We start from the raw sequence: 13,857 nt of genomic DNA, 5'->3' as shown, positions 1-13,857 counted from the left end.
GTCAAATAAGAAGTTAAAAAATAAAAAAAAATTAAAAGTCTCCTATAATTAAAAAACAAAGTAAAAGACACTAAAATGAGAAGAAAAAAAAGATCAGACATTGGAGATGAGCAGCGACCCCTACTTCCTTCCCCTGTCAGCTCTTGTTCTAAAATGCTTAGCTCTGTGACTTTCAAACCAGTGTCCTAGGTTTACATGTGACGGGTAGAGTCCTTGTGACTTATTCTGAATCCAGTTGAGAGCTGAAGGGATTTGTGAGAAATGCAGATTCTCCTTTGAAGGATTCCCCTCAGGGATTGGGAAGGTGCCCTCACTGGCAGACAGGACTCTCCCTGATGGGGAGAGTTGCTGGGGGCGGGGGTGTGAGGGAGTTGCACTGGGAAGCATTGGGGTGACTTGCAGGGAGGAAATCCTGATGCCTGCAAATTTATCTCTCTGAACTACGGCCTCCCCATCTGTTCCAGCCTCTAATTACAAATGCAAGAAATAGCTAATTTGCAATGGCATCATAAAAAGGGGAAATATAAGTGATTTAAGAGCTGCTCTATGCTATGTTGCTCATGTTTTACACACTCTAGGCAAAGAGAAATTGTGCTCTCCCCGTGTTAAGAGAGTTCCCTCACATCAGCCAGTTTCTTATTTGGCTGAACTGTGGGAGAATTTCTATGAAGGTCTCAGGGCAGAGGACCTGGCCCCCACGACAGGACACGCCCAATGTGATTCTGCCTAGGAGAGGAGGCTGGCCACTGTGGTTACTGTTTAAGGCCAGTCATCTGCCATGATTTCTGGATTATTTGAGCTCCCTGGGGAAATATATAATGTAGACATAGTGCTGTGAGTCTATCCAGGATCACTATAAATTATTTTCTTTTCAACTGTGCCAGTGATGATATAAGGAGGGTTTCTTATGAATCATCTCAGTAGGGAGATGTGGAAAGGTAGACGCAATTCCTTTTTCTTTCCTCCTCCCTCCCCTCCCCCTCATTCTCCTCTATCTTCTGTCTCTGATGTTAGAAGACCTTGGAAGTCACCTAGAGTGGCATCCATGTGGGAAAGAGGGAAGAGCGCATGGTTTGGAGTCAGGGGTTGTTGTGCTCCTGGCTCCCAGTGGTTATGGAAAAAGGGGACCAGTGACAACCTTGCTGAACCTCACCTTCTCTTAGGTGTGGATGGAATGAGCAGCATCTGCTGTGCTTCCCAGGTCTCTGCAACCATCAGGTGACTCGCTAGGTGACAGAGCTTGATAAACCAGGAAGCACATGCAGGGGTGTGCCCACTGAGCCAGCCCTTTTATTAGGGAAGTGAGGAACTCAGTCTCCTGTAGTGCTCAGATGAGGGTCTCACTCTTGCACTTGGTCCTAATACTCACTCCTCACCCAGAATGCAAAACGCCCAGAATGGTGCTGACTCCTGGGGGAGGAGGCTGGGTGTGAGGGCAACAGGCTCTGGTGAAGCCCACCAACAAGAAGGCACTGCTTCTGAATACAGCATTACTGACACCTGTGTTCAGAGCCAGCATTGCCAAGGACTTAGAAACTTTGAACAAATCAGTTTGCTTTTCTGGTTCTCAGTTTTTCTCTGCTGTCGAATGAGAAGCTTGTACAAGATGCTTTCTAGGAATTCTTCAAGCTTTAAAATTCTATCTTTGTATTGATACTATATCAATATTATTGAATGCCGTGCACTAGTCTTTGATTTACTAACTGTGAATCTGAAACACACATTTGATCTGGGATCCTTTGATTTCTCTAAGCATATTATGAATGTCATCTCCATCTTTATTGGTGGTATATCTGCAATGAGGAAAATAATGTGAAAAAACTCTTTCTGAAGAAGTAAAAAACAAAATATCCAGTGGATAATTCATATAGTATGTGTCAGTTGCTCAGTCATGTCCTACTCTTTGCGACTCTGTGGACTGTAGCTCACCAGGCTCCTCTGTCCATGGGATTTTCCAGGCAAGAATACTGGAGTGGGTTGCTATTTCCTTCTCCAGGGGATCATCTCAACTCAGGGAATGAACCCAGGTCTCCTGCATTGCAGGCAGACTCTTTACCATCTGAACCACCAGGGACACTAGTTCATATAGGTGTGCTCTAAATAAGAATATTTGGGAGATGGTAGGAAAGAATTATTTTGACATTTGTTAAAGGGGTGAGGAAGACTTTATTTTAAAATTTCTTTAAAAATAATTTTATTTATTTATTTATTTTTGGCTATGCTGGGTCTTTGTGGCTTTTTTCTAGTTGTGATGAGTAGGGGCTGCTCTCTTGTTGCAGAGCTTGGGCTCTAGGTGTGCAGGCTTCAGTTGTTGTGGTTCCCCAGCTCTAGAGCACAGACTCAGTCGTTGTGGTGCACAGGCTCTGTTGCTCCAAGGCATTAAGGGATCCTCCCACACCAGGGATCAAACTCCTGTCTCCCACATTGGCAGGCAGATTCTTTACCACTGAGCACCAGGGAAGCCCTGAGGAAAATTTTATTCAGGACTGTTGCAATAGAGGAGAGAGATTGGGCTTAACTGCAAATACCGTAATGGTTGCTGGCTGGTTATAGTTAAGTAGAGTGAGTGAATCAGTGGATAGAAAGTCATCAAGAGGAGATAAATCAAGAGAGATTCTCGCTCAGTTCAGTTCAGTTCAGTCCCTCAGTCGTGTTTGAATCTTTGCGACCCCATGGACTGTACCACACCAGGCTTCCCTGTCCTTCACCATCTCCCAGAGCTTACTCAAACTCATGTCCATTGAGTTGGTGATGCCATCCAACCATCTCATCCTCTGTCGTCCCTTTCTCCTCCTGCCTTCAATCTTTCCCAGCATCAGAGTCTTTTCCAGTGACTCAGTTCTTCACATCAGGTGGCCAGAGTATTGGAGTTTCAGCTTCAGCATCAGTCCTTCTTATGAATATTAAGGACTGATTTCCTTTAGGATGGATGGGTTGCATCTCCTTGCAGTCCAGGGGACTCTCAAGAGCCTTCTCCAACACCACAGTTTAAAAGCATCAATTCTTTAGCCCTCAGCTTTCTTTACAGTCCAACTGTCACATCCATACATGACTACTGGAAAAACCATAGCTTTGATTAGATGGACCTTTGTTGGCAAAGTAATGTCTCTGCTTTTTAATATGCTGTCCAGGTTGGTCACAACTTTCCTTCCAAGGAGCAAGTGTCTTTTAATTTCATGGCTGCAGTCACCATCTGCAGTGATTTTGGAGCCCAAAAAATAAAGTCTGTCACTGTTTCCACTGTTTCCCCATCTATTTGCCATGAAGTGATGGGGCCCAGATGCCATGATCTTAGTTTTCTGAATGTTGAGTTTTAAGCAAACTTTTTCACTCTCTTTCACTTTCATCTAGAGGCTCGTTAGTTCTTCTTCACTTTCTGCCATAAGGGTGGTATCATCTGCATATCTGAGGTTATTGATATTTCTCCCGGCAATCTTGATTTCAGTTTGTGCTTCATCCAGTCTAGCATTTCTCATGATGTACTCTGCTATAAGTTAAATAAGCAGGGTGACAATATACAGCCTTGTCATACTCCTTTCCCTATTTGGAACCAGTCTGTTCCATTTCCAGTTCTAATAGTTGCTTCTTGACCTGCATACAGGTTTCTCAGGAGGCAGGTCAGGTGGTCTGGTATTCCCATCTCTTTCAGAATTTTCCACAGTTTGTTGTGATCCACACAGTCAAAGGCTTTGGCATAGTCAATAAAGCGGAAGTAGATGTTTTTTTGGAACTCTCTCGCTTTTTTGATGATCCAACAGGTGTTGGCAATTTGATCTCTGGTTCCTATGCCTTTTCTAAATCCAGCTTGACTATCTGGAAGTTCTCGGTTCACGTACTCTTAAAGCTTGGCTTGGAGAATTTTGAGCATTACTTTGCTAGCGTGTGAGATAAGTGCAATTGTGCAGTAGTTTGAGCATTCTTTGGCATTGCCTTTCTTAGGGACTGGAATGAAAACTGACCTTTTTCAGTCCTGTGGCCACTGCTGAGTTTTCCAAATTTTCTGGCATATTGAGCACAGCACTTTCACAGCATCATCTTTTAGGACTTGAAATAACTCAACTGGAATTCCATCACCTCCACTAGCTTTGTTCATAGTGATACTTCCTAAGGCCCACTTGACTTTGCACTCCAAGATGTCTGGCTCTAGGTGAGTGATCATACCCTTGTGATTATCTGGGTCATGAAGATCATTTTTGTATAGTTCTTCTGTGTATTCTTGCCACCTCTTCTTAATATCTTCTGCTTCTGTTAGGTCCATACTGTTCTGTCCTTTTTTGTGCCCATTTTTACATGAAATGTTCCCTTCATATCTCTAATTTTCTTGAAGAGATAGCTAGTCTTTCCCATTCTATTGTTTTCCTCTATTTCTTTGCACTGATCACTGAGGAAGGCTTTCTTATCTGTCCTTGTTATTCTTTGGAACTCTGCATTCAAATGGGTATGTCTTTCCTTTTCTCCTTTGCTTTTCTCTTCTCTTCTTTTCACAGCTATTTGTAAGGCCTCCTCAGACAACCATTTTGCCTTTTTGCATTTCTTTTTCTTGGGGATGGTCTTTATCTCTGTCTTCTGTACAATGTCACGAATCTCCATCCATAGTTCTTCAGGCACTCTGTCTATTAGATCTAATCCCTTGAATCTATTTGTCACTTCTACTGTATAATCATAAGGGATTTAATTAAAGTCATACTTGAATGGTCTAGTGGTTTTCCCTACTGTCTTCAATTTAAGTCTGAATTTGGCAATAAGGAATTCATGATCTGAGCCATAGTCAGCTCCCAGTCTTGTTTTTGCTGACTCTATAGAGCTTCTCCATCTTTGGCTGCAAAGAATATAATCAATCTGATTTCGGTATTGACCATCCAGTGATGTCCATGTGTAGAGTCTTCTCTTGTGTTGTTGGAAGATGGTGTTTGCTATGACCAGTGCGTTCTCTTGGCAAAACTCTATTATCCTTTGCCTTGCTTCATTCTGTACTCCAAGGCCAAATTTGCCTGTTACTCCAAGTATTTCTTGACTTCCTATGTTTGCATTCCAGTCCCCTATATAATGAAAAGGGCATCTTTTTTTGTTAGTTCTAGAAGGTCTTGTATGTCTTCATAGAACCATTCAACCTCAGCTTCTTCAGCATTAATGGTAGGGGCATAGACTTGGATTACCATGATATTGAATGGTTTGCTTTGGAAATGAATAGAAATCATTCTGTTGAGATAAATCAAGGGAGATTCTCACTAAACCCACCCAACAGATTTCTTGCTAGAAGCAGGCTGGGTGATGAAATGTCAAAAATGGGGAATGAGGAATTTGATTAGATTTCAAGGGTGAGGGGATTCTTGCTGAACCAACTTAGTAGGATTTTGGCTACAACTAGACAAGGCTAAATTTTGGTTAAGGAAAATAATCTTTGTCAGTGGGAAGAAATAATCTAATTTTGGGGCCAGTGTAATCTTTTTTAGGTGACTGTTTCAAATAATTATCCAATAATAAGTTCTCCATAATTGTTTTACAAATAAATAATAGAGGAGGAAATGAGGGTTTAGTGGAAGAATAAATTTCTGTTGGTTAATAAGACACAATCCTCAGATCCCTAGTTTGATGAGCCCTCATATTTGTAAGTGGCTTGGAATCTTGGATTGCAAGACGTGGGTGAAACTAAATCTGAATCAACCCCCAGGACTAGTCCAAACTCTACACTTCTATGTAAATAGTGGCCATTACACAATATTTACTATGCAAAGACAACTGCCAGAATGTTTATTGTCTTGCTCATGTTTCTACCATTTTGTAGAGGAAAAAATTCGAATAACCCTGTATACTCTTGACTGGTGTTCAGAAAGTGCTAAGTCAATATCTCAGTATAGACATATGTCACACAGTACACTGCATGTTTCAATACCCTGCCTTCTTCATTACTGATCCATCTCCATGCACACTTAGTTAGGATCCTTGGTTTTGAGAGTTCAATGACACTGCCTATGAAACAGTTCAAAACAGGGAATGTGTTTTCTTGGAACTTAATCCACTATTTTAATTCAAGATTTGAAATGCAGACAATTTTGAGAGACAGATTTTGAACTGGAGGGCATCAGTACAGTGGGTATCTGTTATTGCCTGTGCCCTCCAGGCCTCTAGTTCCAGGAGAGTTGGGTTGGGCTGATTTTGGATCCAGTAAGGATGAGAAGGCAGGCACACTATCCCTGCCTTCTAGGAGTTTCTGGTTAATATGGGAACGCTGCTCTGAGAGGGAATCTCACAAGTCTGTGAAAGAACATTCAGAACAGATGAAAGGTTAGCACCAATGGAGAGAAGTCAGAACATAAATCACCAATGGTCAAAGTCTAAGAAATAGTGCGAAAAACATCCATTTCCCTCCGGCATCCTCAGGGTGGCCAAACCTTCCAGAGGCAAAACAGAAAAATGGTAGAACAAAAGAAACAGCTTCCTCCTGAAAAGGGAAATAATGTCGCCCATCACCTGCAAATATAGAGGAAGGAGAAAAGAAAACCAAAGAGCCTTTTACGTCTCATTTATATGCATGAGTAAAAGTAGGTCCCCCATCTTTCCCTTGTTTTCCTCCAAAGAAAGCAGTTTTCAAATTGTATTCAGAGATTGACTTTGCTGCAGAGATGCAGCTTCATTTTATTCCATCTAAAATAATTCTTTTCGATTATAACCCTATTTGAAGACAATGTCTTTTAAGCTATTGAACAGAGCTTTTGGAGTTGTGGTGGTTCTGTGGCTCTGTGGAGCAGTCTGCCAGTTTTGATGTTTGTATTTTCCTCTATTCGTGTGCAGAGTGAAAGGGCCTCCTTAAGCTGTAAATGACGGGAAAAAGAATAAACTGTCTGCTCTGATCCACAATCAGCATAACTCCAAGAGAGCGTTCTCTGCTTAATCCGGACATGATTAATTCAGCTAAAGTGGATTTTTTAAATGAGTAAAAATAAATTGTATTCCAGTTGCTTCCTGCTAAACCATCCTCAGTTCCTGCTCCTCTCTGTGGATGCGGACAGCAAAATGGGGGACTTCTAGAATTCTGACCTAGCATTTCCATAACACCTCAGTGAATTGGAGGAGCTTTCTGCGTAATTAGCATGCAAATGTGCATTTCCATGCAGAATGGCAGACAAGCTCTCACTCTCCTGCTGAGGGACTGATTTTGTTAGAGGGCCCAAGAAGGTGTGTTTTTCATTAAGACATGCTTGCGTGACTATGAACACAGGCGTAAATTCCATGTCGGCTATAATTGGGAAGGAACCTTATAAGAAATGAGTTCTGGCTCCACAGCAAGTCAAAATTTCTGTGCCCTGGATTGGTCTAACACAGACTGGCTTGAAAGATGCACACTTCCCAAGGAGTGTTCATCTGGGGGCAATTCCTGCTTTTTGTGTATTTAAAATTTTGTCTAAAGGAATTTTTTTGAGAAGCTTCAGTGATTATCTGCAAAATAACTATATTAAGGGACTTTATTAAATCATGGTATCTCATTTCATTTATTATTTCTAAGTGGCTCCCTTAGGGCAGAGGGAATAGGGCCTTTGTTCTGTCTTCTTTTCGTCCCAGGAAGGAGGTTCCCGGGAGACAGGACTGTCAAGGTTTTCTGTGGCGACCTTCTCTTCTGTAAACAGTTCTGCTTGGAGTTTCTGAAGTATATATCTTTAAGACCAGATGTCTAGGTTTTCTGGTTTTCTTTCTGTTTGTGGGAAGACATTTTTTCTGTTGGGGGTGTGGGGACAGTCTGTGGCTGGGGTGATACATTCTGTCATACCTGAATAAGACTGAGTAGGGAGGACTTCCCTGGTGTCTCAGATGGCAAAGAATCTGCCTGCAATGCATGAGAGCTGGGTTCGTTCCCTGGGTTGGGAAGATCCCCTGGAGAAGGAAATGGCCACCCACTCCAGTATTCGTGTCTGGAGAATCCCCATGGACAGAGGAACCTGGCAGGCGACAGTCCAGGAAGTCTCAAAGAGTCAGACGCAACTGAGCGACTAAGCACAGCACAGGGAGGACTTAGCCTCTCAGGCATCAGGGCAGCTAGAAGCTTCTGGGCAAGAAAGTGGCTGCCTGAAATTGAGTTTTGTGCCTTTTGAGCAAGGGAAACCTGAGTTGGCTCTGAGATGGGGGTAGGGGCTAGGGGAAAGCTTTGTCCTTGAGTGGGTGTCCTTGGGTGGGGGAGGAGGATAGAAATGTACCACTTCTTAGCATCCAGGATGATGGGTAGCATAATTATTTTTTAAAATCTTTAAGGGGACAAAGGGTTTTCCAGGGGGCACAGTGGTAAAGAAACCACCTGTCAATACAGGAGACACAGGAGATGTGGGTTTGATCCCTGGATCAGGAAGATCCCCTGGAGGAGGAAATGGCAACCCACTCCAGTATTTCTTGCCTGGAAAATTTCATGGACCGAAAAGCCTGGTGGGCTACAGTCCATGAGGTTGCAAAGAGTTGGACATGACTGAGTGACCAAGCACACACATAAGGGGACAACAAACTAACAGTGATTAGTTACCTCTGGTCATGGGACTGTGGGTGACAGTAGCTTCTTTGTATATTGGCCTACATTTTTAAAGTTCTCTACATTCTCTACAGTGAGAATGTATTACTTTCAGAATCTTAAACACTATTTTTAAGGCTCTCAGTCCTGGCAGAGGTCAGGAGGTATGGAGCTGGCAGTTGCAGGAAAGTGCAGAGACAGGAATGCAGAACTGGAACCCCGCCAGTGACTCCCCACACCCTGGCATTGCAGCATGGCAGGGTGGGGCCATTTGCTCCCCACCGAGCAAATCTCCCATCCTCCACAAGGTGCTCAGAAAGCCGCCTCTGCTCCCCAGACAACCCTAGCAGGGCTGTGGGGCCTGCCTTCGCTGAGAGCTGCCCTTGACTGTGGTACCAGCTTCCAGCACATTGATTTATGGAGCTATTTGGTGTCAGGTAATTGCCCATCAATATCCTATTTATCACCCAGCTTGTCACGGGTTGTGGCTGCTATTCCATAAAGCCAAGGCCTCTGAGAAAGGGCCAGTGACTCAGAGCACAGGGAGAGGAGGTAGGAAATGTAGCACTTTCAAGTTCTTTTCTCCCCACTTTGTTTCTTGCTGCTCAGCCCTTGAACAGGGGGAGGCACAGCGGCTGCACCCAGGGCAGGGAGCTGGGGGTTGTGGGGAGACTTCTGAACGCCCAAGGCTGCCTTCTGCTGGGAGGAGCTCCCTTGTCCCCACCCTTCTCCCCAATATCCTTCCTAAATAAGTGTGCTCTGTGTGGGGGCAGGGTGGGGTGGGGTGGGGAGAGGGGCAGATTAGGAACAAAATCTGCATATTCAGCAGGTCATTGCATTTTTTAAAGTCCAGATTAATAGAATGGAAAGGAATATATCAAAACACAAATACTCTAGTTTGATAGAAAAATGCTTTTCTTCTTTGCAGTCATTTCCATACTGTGTAGAACGAGCAGGTATCTCTTAAAAACAAAATAATATGTCTTATATATGTTCACCAATACTTGAAATTCCACAATTCAAGAGTCATTCATTCAGTTTCAAGTTTTTTATGATTTTAAAAATGCAGACTCTCCTAGAAGGTGTCTTTTACAGCCTGGATGAGGAGATCATTATTCTGGGAAGAAGGCTTCGGAATTGACAGGCCCTGGAGAGCAGGCTCTGATGAGGGGTGCGGGTGGAAGGCTGGGAGGGAAGAGTGGAAGGAAAGCAGCTTTCCTACCAGAGGGTTTGCCAGGGGTGCACCTGGAGGCGTCAAGTATGAAGGTGGAGATGCTCCCCACTTTGTAGGCAGTGCTGAATTCCTGGGAAGCCCAACTGTTGTCTGGAGCCCTACAGGTCAGGAAACACTGGCCTTTCTGGCCCTTCCCCTGCCCTTGAGTTTCAAGGGTTCTGTCAAGGCTTTTGCCTCCTCCAGTCCTTACTCTGCAGTGGGGGGAAGAAAAGGGAACCAGAGTCTCCAGGTGTTTGACAACAGAGTCAGTCCCATCTCCTGACACTGAGTGATTAAAAGTGATTTTTCTTTTAAGAAAAAAGAAACCTTTTATTGTACTCCTGGGGCTGTCAGAAACCACTGGAGGTTTTGCTAGTCTTACTTTTAGATGCAAAAGTGAGAGGGCATGCCTGTCCTCACCCTAGCTCACCCTTACAAGCCTGGGTGAGGAGAGGAAGGAGGTTTTCCGGTTGGTCTGGGAGGTGTTTTGATGGACTGTTATTACATCCAGGGCAGCCCTCACTGAATGAAAGCAGGCTGTGAATTGTTTCTACCTGCAGACTCCGCTTTCTATTGATTATGTCTGAAAATCTGGGTCTCTGGGTACGGCATGAACCGGCCAGAAAGGGCGAATGTTCATCTGGTGCTTTCTCTGTGGCAGGCACTGTTTTCTTTTCTTTCTTACTTTTTTTTTTTCCTGCTTTACGATTATTCATCCATATAATTCTCTCTGCACCCCAGTGAGAATGGAGCCATTGTCATTGCCATTTTTCAGGCAAAGAAATTCTGGGCCAGGGAGTCACTTGCCTGAGACCATCCGGTCAGTGGGTAGCAGGGCCAAGCTAAGAACCTGGGTGTTCAGTGATGGCCTTTGGTTATAACCATGACCCACATTGTCTTCCACCATTCTGTCTGCAGATGGTCATTTCAAATTTTGCTTACATCTGTGTGTAAAGTCTTAAAAAATAATTATAATGGAATACCCTTTCCAGGCATTATGCTAATTATAATGTGCCAACAATTTACATCCGTAATTAGGAGACTGGGGAGTGAGTGATTCAGTTGCTTGAGGAGAGGTACGAATATTACTCCCTGTGGAAACCATATTCCCAAATACCAAGAATAAAAATAGCATACCAACAAATACTGGTGCCCACTGGAAGCCCATCATCCAAATATTTTCAAGGTCCAAGTATTTTAGTGATTAATTATCCCAGTGGCATAAATCTATAAAGACAAGAAAGTAGGCAAACCCACTCAAGTCGGCCCACTTCAGTGCAAGGGAAGAAAAAGTCTTTTCACACTACCTTCCTGGGTCCTCTAGCTCGGTCCCTATAAACTGGACTGACAAATGCAGATTAACAAAAGAAAGACATAGACATTTATTTTTATTTACTTTATTTTTTATTTTTGGTGTGCATGTTTCTTGGGAATACTTTTTTCTGACAGCTCCAGTTATTGTGACAACTGTGTAAATCTTAGTTGATAATTAAATTGAAATACTTGCTGGTATTTTAATTATAATACAATGGAATTATTTTTCAGTATAAAAATAAATATGAACAAATTTTAAAAGCTTAAAAGCAGACTACTGATCCTGAATTGAGTGGAGATGGCAAAACTAATATTAAGATCAGAATAGAATAGAAAAGCAGAGACTGGAAAACAAACATTTTAAACTTCACTGTGAATGGCAATTGCAATTTGCTGCAGAATAAAACAAAGAAGTTTTCTGTTTTATTTTTAAAAAGATAATAGAAAAACAGAGAAATTTATATCAAATATGATAAGTTCCTCCTCAAGTCAAAAAATAATTGACTAAATTTGTCATCTGATATCAGAATTGAACATCAGTCAATAAAAATTTTAAAGATTTTTTAATAGAACCTGGCCAGCTATGAAATGGCTCAGATTCTTACACATACATACATAGAACTATTTCTTGATAGATAATAAAAGAAATTATTATTTCACTTATTGAAAATTTAAAGAAACGTGTGAGGAAACTACTAAAAGTGATAATTTACAAAAAGTGGAAGATTTTCAATTACACTGGAAAACAATTGCCCATAGACTGGAAGACCTTTCTAACAACATCAAAGATCAGTTCACACAAAATTGAAATTTTGCAAGGATTTTTTTTTCAGTTTTTAATGGGTTGGGAAATCTAAGAGACACTTCCCAATAAATATTTGGGTATATGTTGTCTCAAATTTGCAACAAATGTTATCAACCCCTGGCCTAAAGTATGGAACTTGTGGCATAGATAGTTTTTAATCTTTCATATACATTTATTTAATATAAGCCTTACGTTACAAAAGAGCTTTCATAAGGAAATGAAGACACCAAGACAGGTGAAGCCTGAGAGTTTTCATTCTAGGTTTGATGGAGACTAGAATTTGTGGGGAAACACTGATGAGAGAAAAGGATATGAGCTAATTGTAGGAAACTGAAAGTTGTTTAGTCGCTAAGTCATGTCCGACTTTTTTGCGACCCCATGGACTGTAGCCCACCAGGCACCTCTGTCCATGGAATTTCCTAGGCAAGAATACTGGAGTGGGTTGTCATTTCCTTCTCCAGAGGATCTTCCCAACCCAGGGGTTGAACTTGCGTCTCATGCATTACAGGCAGATTCTTTACCACTGAGCCACCAGAGAAGCCTGAGGGTAAGTTATCAAGGTCTGTTTGTTCAGAGTCCTGTGAGTCCCTTGATCTTGGGAGATAAGGACTCTCCTTTCCTCCTGGTATAAGGAGGTTGCCTCTCACACAAGGTTCTCATGACCCCTTCAGGGTGATAGAGAAGGTCAGGGAGACCTGCCTGTACCTGTCATTTCTCAGGTTCCTTCAGCTAAAAATATTCAGTTTGCCAAGTTGCTGTATTTTGGAATCACATGTTCTCAGCCCTGCTTTAAGCAAACAACAAAGGTGAAATAATAAAACTTTAAAGCTGAAGGCATTCACAACCAAGACATTCTCAAATTTCCTAAACAATTTAGTTCATGTATTTTTAATTGTCTTTTTATAGACATGAACACACATTAAAACAAAAATTTAGTTCCAATTTTTTAAAAAATTGAGGAACAGTTCCTTTCAAGTCTCCTGCTTGGATTAAGGTCTTAATACCCACACTTAGCCTTGGATGTGAAAACATGAGCTGAAGAAACACTTTGAGGTGCTCATCAAAGACTGACTCTGCCCTTCTCTGTGGAGGTTTAGTTCATAGCTGAGCTCTGTGTGTTTTTGCACCCTTCCTACATGGCCTCTTTGACAGTGGTGCCAACTGTACATGAAAAATGATACCAGAACATCTCCTTGGAGGAGTCACTTTCCAAGACCTCTGACTCCAAGGGACCTGAAGTTCAGTCAGTGGCAGGCTGAAGGCAGACCTGGCTTCTCTCCCGGGGTGATTTATGTTAAGGCTCCAGACTAGGTTCTCAGCCAGATGCCATCCCCCTACCCTCACCCAGCCCAGGCCTCTGGGACTGTGCCAATAACTCAGTGGTAAACCTGAAACTAAGCAGACAGTCTGTATTAAGAGATTTTCCATGACCCTCTTCATTTCTTCCTTTCTTTTCTGTGGGATTTCACATTCGTGAGCATATCCTCTAAACGTGATGTTGTAACAGCATCAGACTTGGCGATTCTGAGTCCCAGGGCACTCATTTCATAAAGAACATGCGTCAGAAGAGAGCATTTGAGTTATCCTGTAAATGTTTTTAATTCACCAATAATGTTTAGTTAGCAATCATGAATCCTGGGCCTGGAGGGGAGAGGGCTTTCCTGTTGTTAACTTTTGTGCCACTCATTTTTTTTTTTTTTTTTAATGTGGATCTTTTTAAAGAATTCTTATAAGAAAGATTTCAATAAGAAATATAAGAAATATTGAATTTCTTACAATATTACTTCTGTTTTATCTTTCAGGTTTTTGGCCGTGAGGCCTGTGGTATCTTAACTCCCCAACCAGGGACTGAACTCACACCCCTTACCTTGGAAGGTTAAGTCTTAGCCACTGAACCACCAAGGAAATTCCCCGTGCCACTGCTTAAAGCCAGCTAGGATGCATGTGTGTGTTAAGTCACTTCAGTTGTGTCAGAGTCTACGCGACCTTATGGACTGTAGCCCACAGGGTCCTCTGTCCATGGGATTCTCCAGG

Source organism: Dama dama, chromosome 23 (genome assembly GCF_033118175.1).
Source record: "Dama dama isolate Ldn47 chromosome 23, ASM3311817v1, whole genome shotgun sequence".
Classification (NCBI taxonomy): domain Eukaryota; kingdom Metazoa; phylum Chordata; class Mammalia; order Artiodactyla; family Cervidae; genus Dama; species Dama dama.
This window is presented reverse-complemented; position numbering follows the sequence as displayed.